We start from the raw sequence: 8556 nt of genomic DNA on the forward strand, positions 1-8556 counted from the left end.
CAGTGAAGACACTTGCCAGATGATCCACGTATGCTTGGAGTACACGTCCTGGTAATCYRTCTGGCCAGGCGGTCTTGTGAATGTTGACCTGTTTAAAAGGTTACTCAAATCAGCTACGGAGAGCGTGATCATACAGTCCTCCGGAACAGCTGTTGCKCTCATGCATGCTTCYGCGTTTCTTGTCTCGAAACGAGAATGAAAGGCATTTAGCTYGCCTGKTAGGCTCATGTCACTGGGCAGCTCGCGGCTAGGTTTCCCTTTGTAGTCCATAATAGTTTGCAAACCCTGCCACATCCGACGAGCGTCAGAGCTGGTGCAACAATTTCAAAGATTTTACTGAGCTACAGTTCATACAAGGAAGTCAGTCAATTGAAATAAATTAAATCCTAATCTATAGATTTCACAACTGGGAATACAGATATGCATCTGTCACAGCACYTTAAATTTAAAAAAAAGTTGGGGCACGGATCATAAAATTAGTCTGTGACCACCATTTGCCATATCTCCTTAGCATAGAGTTGATCAGGCTGTTGATTGTGGCCTGTGGAATTCTGTCCCACTCCACTTCAATGGCTGTGCAAAGTTGCTGGTTATTGGCGAGAACTGGAACCAACYGTCATACACGTCGACCCAGAGCATCCCAAACATGCTAAATAGGTGACACGKCTGGTGAGTATGCAGGCCATGGAAGAACTGGGACATTTTCAGCTTCCAGGAATTGTGTGCAGATCCTTGCAACATGAGGCTGTGGATTACCATGATGAAACATGAGGTGATGGTGGTTGATGAATGGCATGACAACGGGCCTCAGGATCTCGTCACGGTATCTCTGTGCATTCAAATTGCCATCGGTAAAATGCAATTGTGTTCGTTGGCCTTAGCTTACCCTGCCCATACCATAACYATGTCACCGTGGGGCACTCAGCAAACTGCTGGCCCACACAACGCCATACACKTAGTCTGCAGTTCTGGRGCCGGTGGGACRTACTGCCAAATTCTCTAAAATGACGGCGGTGGCTTATGACAAAGAAATGAACAGTCAATTCTCTGGCAACAGCTCTGGTGGACATTCCTGCAGTCAGCATGTCAATTGCACGCTCCCTCAAAACTTGAGATACCTGTGGCATTGTGTTGGGTGACAAAACTGCACATTTTACAGTGGACTTTTATTGTCCCCAGCACATTACAATGTGTAATGATCATGCCGTTTAATCAGCTTCTTGATATGCCACATCTGTCAGGTGAATGGACTATTGCAGCAAAGGACAAATGCTCACTAACAGGGATGTAAACAAATGTGTGCACAAAATGAGAGAAATAAGCATTGTGCAAATAGAACATTTCTGTGATATTTTATTTTAGCTCATGAAACATGRGGCAAACACTTCACATGTTGCRTTTATATTTTTGTTCAGTGTAGTTAACCAATTAGCAACCCRGACTATCTGTATTGACCCCTTTGCACTAACTCTTTAGACTCATCACATACGCTGCTGCTAMTGCTTATGATTTATCCTGTTGCCTAGTCACTTTACCCCTATGTACGTATCTACCTCAATTACCTCGTACCCCTGCGCATAGCAAAGTTATCGTTACTCAATGTGTGATTATTTGAATTCTATTATTTTTCCATGTTTCTCTACATTGTTGGGAATGGCTGAAACAGTCTACACCGGTTGTTTATGAAGCATGACAAATTAAAAAATATTTTWTTTGAGGTGGGGAGTGAGGACACGGGGAGTATGGAATTGAGATTCTCCCTGTCTACAGAAATCTCCCACCTTAACCGACTTCCTGGGTTTCAAATGCACTATATTGAGTCTTCACATAGGAATGAATCGTGTCACGTGATCAATGGCTTTATCCATTCATATACACTGAGTGCACAAAACATAAAGAACACCTTCCTTATATTGAGTTGCATCCCCTTTTGCCCTCAGAACAGCCTCAATTAGTCGGGACATGGGCTCTACAAGGTGTTCGAAAGCGTTCCACAGGGATGCTGGCCCATGTTGACTCCAATGCTTCCCACAGTTGTGTCTAGTTGGCTGGATGTACTTTGGGTGGTGGACCATTAACGTTTTGTACACTCAATGTATACAGTCATTGGTCCCAAAGTTGATGGGTTTATTTGATACAATAGCACCTTTTGAAGTCAACCTCTAGTCAGCAGCACGTGACAACGGAGGCCCCACTGAGTGAGTTGGTAAGGTCGAGGGGCTGGTTTGGGATCTGACACCACAATCCTCTCTTTTTCGGCTGCTATCTCTCTGTTAAATACAGACTGCAAGATGGAACAGTGGCCTATCTTGTCCATTCTTCTCTTCCTACCTGTACTGGCCTCCACTGTCTTCCATCACTTTTCCATGTAGCCAACCCATCTCTCCAGCTAAACTGAAGTGTTGATGAAGTTGATGTACCTTGAAGGGATAGTCCTCAAAGTACAAAACATTAACATGATTTCCACTTATCCTTCAAAAGCCTGTCACTTTGGGGGGGGGGGGGGGGGGGTGTTCACTGACCTCCACGGATGAGCCAACTCTTCCCTACATGTTTCATTAGACTACAATCAGAGTCAACTGCAGAAAATGATCAGCTTGGTAGGTTCAACACTGATGCTATATCTAGAATGATATAAAATATACACAATTMATTTTCCACCAACAGGTTTCTGTGCCAATGTACYACACAACCAATAAGCAAAGCATACAGAATTCGGGCGCTTCAACATCGTGGTGTGTTTTGAACACCACAATCAAATAGACTGTCAATCTCGACAAACAGAACAGGGCTACATCCCTCCCCATCTTGTAGGCCTACCCAGTATCAAAGGGTTGGCAATCTTGGTGTTTGGTAACAGATGTATTTTTCCATTCAACACATGGCCCCTACACAGTTTGGATGATGGAATTATATTTTGGATGAAAATGTGCACAGAACGCTTTTGAAGTAGCCYAAATCAGATGAAAACATTGACTGGTTGTGTTTATGCCACATGTAAAAGGTAAAACATTTCACAAGTTAAATGACAAATATTTAGGCTACTTTGAAGCGATAAGTTCTAGGTGCGTGAGGAATAGACACTCGGATTGGAGAGGAGGCAGAGCATGTTAAGCTTTCCTGAATAACTGGGCATGCTGGGACTATTCAGTGCATTCGGAAAGTATTCAGACCCCTTGACTTAATCCACATTTTGTTACAGTGTTGGAGTAGGTTCCTTGCTCCTTGTCAATCATTTTCTTATTAGTGAAATCAACAATCAGACAATATCTTTAAGTAAAACAATTATTCATTTATTAATGCAATTGCAGACAGAAGTTGACAACGGGAACATAGCACGCATGTTTCCGAATAAGTTTTGCAAAATAGGAAAGGGTCCAAGTTGCTTTATTATGCTTGCAGTCAACCCCTAGTGATGTAACTGCCTACGTCAATACCTTCTACTTATGAGACCAAGCCTATGCATATACAGTTACACAAACTTTTACACAAACAATTGTTCCAGTGTTCCAGGGAGCTCAGCAGTAATTTTCCACTCCCCAAGTTGTTTTATGTCTGTCTGACTCCCCTGCAGGGTTCTGTGTCTATGAATCTCTTTTAGCCTTGGGGCGCTTTCTCACAGACACCCTGTCTTTGACTGCAATAACTCACACATCTCTCAGACCATTTCTTATAAGAAGCAGAGACTAGATAATAACTGTGGAACAACATTAAACCTTGTAAYGCATATATTGCTAATCTGTAGTCCAGGACCCTATAAATGTAGGGGGTGGGGTCTTATAGCCCTTCCTTCTATTAATACAACATAAGCATAATCAATTATTATAATACATCAATCATTTGGTGCAGCCCCTATCATGACCCCCATCAACAGCCTTATTATAAAATGGATGCAATAGTTTTTCAACCCCTCACCCCCACAATGACAAAGCAAAAACTGTTTTTTAGAAATGTTGACTAAAGTATCAAAAATAAACAGAAATACCTTATTTTCAAAAGTATTCAGACCCTTTGCTATGAGACTCGAAATTGAGCTCAGGTGTATCCTGTTTCCATTGATTATCCTTGAGATGTTTCTACAACTTGATTGGAGTCCACCTGGGGTAAATTCAACTGATTGGACATTATTTATTAAAAAAAAGGCACACCTGTCTATATAAGGTCCCACAGTTGACAGTGTATGTCAGAGCAAAAACCAAGCCATGAGGTCGAAAGAATTGTTCGTAGAGCTCCGAGACAGGATTGTTTCGACGCTCAGATCTTGGGAAGGTAACCGTAACATTTCTGTAGCATTGAAGGTCCAAAATAACACAGTGGCCTCCATCATTCTTAAATGGAAGAAGTTTGGAACCACCAAGAGTCTTCCTAGAGCAGGCCACCCGGCCAAACTGAGAAAGTCGAGTAAGAAGAACCTTGGTCAGGGAGGTGACCAAGAACCCGATGGTCACTCTGACAGAGCTCCGGAGTTCCTCTGTTGAGATGGGAGAACCTTTTAGAAGGACCACCATCTCTGCAGCACTCCACCAATAAGGCCTTTATGGTAGAGTGGCCAGACAGAAGCCACTCAGTAAAAGGCACGACAGCCTGCTTGGAGTTTGCCAAAAGGCACCTAAAGTACTCTCAGACCACGGGAGATAAGATTCTCTGGTCTGATGAAACCAATATTGAACTCTTTGGACTGAATACCAAGCGTCACGTCTGGAGGAAACCGGGCACCATCCCTACGGTGAAGCATGGTGGCGGCAGCATCATGCGTGGGGATGTTTTTCAGCGGCAGGGACTGGGAGACTAGTCAGGATCAAGGGAAAGATGAATGAAGCAAAGTACAGAGTTCTTTGATGAAAACCTGCTACAGAGCGCTCAGGACCTCAGACTGGGGCGAAGGTTCACCTTCCAACAGGACAATGACCCTAAGCACACAGCCAAGACAACGCAGGAGTGGCTTCGAACAAGTCGCTGAGAATGTCTTTGAGTGTCCCAGCCAGAGCCCGAACCTCTCTGTGGAGACCTGAAAACAGCTGGGCAGCGACGCTCCCCATCCAACCTGACAGAGCTTGAGAGACTCTGCAGAGCAGAATGGGGGAAACTCGCCAAATACAGGTGTGCCAAAATTGTAGCATCATACCCAAGAAGAATCKATGCTGTAATTGCTGCCAAAATGTGCTCCAACAAAGTACTGAATAAAGGGTCTGAATATTGTTTAAAATGTCATCGTTTTTTATATACATTGGCAAAAGTCTAAAACCCTGTTTTTGCTTTGTCATGGCTTATTGTGTGTAGATTGATGAAGAAGAAAAAACTATTGAATCCATTTCAGAATAAGGCTGTAAYGTAACAAAATGTGGAAAATGTCAAGGGGTCTGAATACTTTCCAAATGCACTGTATGTGGCACACTATTATATTTAGACTTGGGAAAATAATGATCTGCAACAGACAGCGCATCTCAGTATCAGAACTTAAAATACGGCCTGCTACTGCACCTTTCTTGACCGTATAAAAACTGTAGAGTAGACCCACAACTGATCCAAATGGAATAAAATACAAAAATCACAACGATTTTGCGCCGTTATTCAAATGACATTGCCACTGCAGTTTACAGCCTAGAGTATAATTATGTACTCCATTGAAAACAACGTAATTATTGATTGCATTGTGTTGTAGGCTAGTCTAGGTAAGATAATTGTATCATCCCTAAACTGCCTGTCTCATGTCTTCACTGTGCTTTCATGCTCAATGATGCACCTGGCCTCTCTGCTTATATTGAACATTGGTGCAGCTTTGAATGATTTTATGTGTGGTATAAGACTAGTTAGCCTACTGTCACTATGAATGGTGGCTGGATAGAGGGCCGGATAGACTATTATTGACCTGTGGTATAGTTYGCGCATGGAAAAGTGTAGTGCATAAGGGAAGTACCAAAACACCTTSATACAGGTCGTTATCAATGAAAAGTCACAAGGTGTTTAATTTGCCTACTGGGGGGCAAGTAATTTCAGACACAGAAGCCTCAAGATTTKTCACCATAAATTGTATTTTAGTAATATAAAATAAACTTTACCTGACAAGCATGAGTGGTTTAGGTTCATTTCCCATCCTTTGTGGGCTCTTGCATGTCAAGCAGCAGAAGGGCGTATTTGCCGATGCACTATTAGCTGTTAATGTTTACTTGGCAAGCTACCAGTAGAAATGTTGATCAGTTTGAATAAACAGTGGTAAGTAGACCTAATGTACTTTTTCCTCCAACCAACCTAGTGAAGTTAGCTAACTTATCCCCTTTTCAAAATTGTTTTTAAGAGTGTTTAAGCACGATTTCTGCTGACAGACAAGTCACATTGATTGATGGGCCACATCAAATGAGCTAGCTCATAACAGATCACGTCAATATGGCTTGTTAACAAACTAACTGTCAGGTGATAAACTAGATGGTTATATTTGCTTGCCATCTATAGGGGTGATGACAGTAGTCCGACTGACAACTTTACCAGGACGAGGACTTGCCGATGTCAACCTCTTTCCAAATGCCTAATCTACTAGCTACATTGCAAATGGATAATCTGAAAATACATGATCAAATGATGTTTACTGATCATGAGAAGCAYGCAGTTACTTGCTGTAAAACTGATGCGGCCAAATGTGGAATAAATCGGAAATGTGTMGTTCTATGCTCTTCAAGAGGTGATGATATTAAAACAAAGCACACTGAAAAAAATATAAAAAAACGCAACATGTTAAGTATTAGTCCTATGTTTCATGAGCTGAAATATAACATTTCTGGGATCTTATTTCTCTCAAATGTTGTGCACAAATTTGTTTACATCCCTGTTAGTCAGCATTTATAGTTTGCCAAGATAATCCATCCACCTGACAGATGTGGCATATCAAGAAGCTGATTAAACAGCATGATCAATTAACAGGTGCATCTTGTGCTGGGGGCAATAAAAAGGCCACTAAAATGTGAAGTTGTGTCACACAACACAATGCCACAGATGTCTCAAGTTGAGCAATTGGCATGCTGACTGCAGGAATGTTCAGCAGAGCTGTAGCCAGAGAATTTAATGTTAATTTCTCTACCATAAGCCGCATCCAGTCGTTTTAGAGAATTTGGCAGTACGGACGTACCGCAGACCATGTGTAACCACGCCAGCTAGGACCTCCACATCCAGCTTCTTCACATGCGAGATTGTCTGAAACCAGCCACCCAGACAGCTGATGAAACTGTGGGTATGCAAAAACAAATAATTTCTGCACAAACGGTCAGAAACCGTCTCAGGGAAGCTCATCTGCATGCTCTTCATCCTCACCAGGGTCTTGACCTGACTGCAGTTCGGCATCGTAACCAACTTCAGCGGGCAAATGCTCACCTTCGATGGCCACTGGCACGCTGGAGAAGTGTGCTCTTCACGAAYGAWTCCCGGTTTCAACTGTACCGGGCAGATGGCAGACCGCATCTATGGCGTWGTGTGGGAGAGCGGTTTGCTGATGTCAACATTGTGAACAGAGTGCCCCGTGGTGGTGGGGTTATGGTATGGGCAGGCATAAGCTATTGACAATGAACACAATTGCATTTTATCGAAGGCGATACCGTGACGAGATCCTGAAGTCCATTTATCCGCCGCCATCACCTCATCTCTCAGTATGATAATGCGCGGCCCCATGTCACAAATATCTGTACACAATTCCTGGAAGCTGAAAATGTCCCAGTTCTTCCATGGCCTGCATACTCACCAGACATGTCACCCATTGAGCCTGTTTGGGATGCTCTGGATGTCACGCCAATATCCAGCAACTTCGCACAGCCATTGAAGAAGAGTGGGACAGCAATCCACAACTCCATGCGAAGGATATGTGTCACACTGCATGATGCAGTGGTCACACCAGATACTGACTGGCTTTCTGATCCACGACCCTCTTTTTTATTTTTTTCATCTGTGACCAACAGATGCATATCTGTATTCCCAGTCATGTGAAATCCATAGATTAGGACCTAATTAATTAAAATTGACTGATTACCTTATATGAATTGTAACTCAAAATCTTTGAAATTGTTGCATGTTGCATTTATTTTTGTTCAGTGTAGTTCATATTTATTTAACAATCCCTTGAAAACAGCACGTAGGCTTAGTGAAATGGTTTTAGCAGAGCTGGGGGTCTCCTTGACCCAGAGCAGCCAAATCGAACGCTCTGCACCGTATTGTGASGTTTTATTGATAACAACCTATARRGGGGGGGGGGGGGGGGGGGGCACGCAAGCAGATGAGGAAATCTGTCTAGGATAGAATAAATTATATAGTAAAACCTGCAAACGGGGTGAATGTAAACAGAGAGCGAGAATATATATTTTTTTTAAAGCACTACCCTGTGCCCAATAAAAAAAAAGTTTCACAAAAACTTTATTTTGACAACCCTCCCTTATTCCCCTCCCCCCCACCACCACTGACTAAGCCTTTTAATGGTTTGTGTCATTTTTTAAGTTGGTTGCCATAAGGTGACACCAGCTGTCATGGCTGTTTATGTCATTGTGACAATGTTATGTAGCCCTTACGACCGAGGCTTGA

This window comes from Salvelinus sp. IW2-2015, linkage group LG18 (genome assembly GCF_002910315.2).
Source record: "Salvelinus sp. IW2-2015 linkage group LG18, ASM291031v2, whole genome shotgun sequence".
NCBI classification, from domain to species: domain Eukaryota; kingdom Metazoa; phylum Chordata; class Actinopteri; order Salmoniformes; family Salmonidae; genus Salvelinus; species Salvelinus sp. IW2-2015.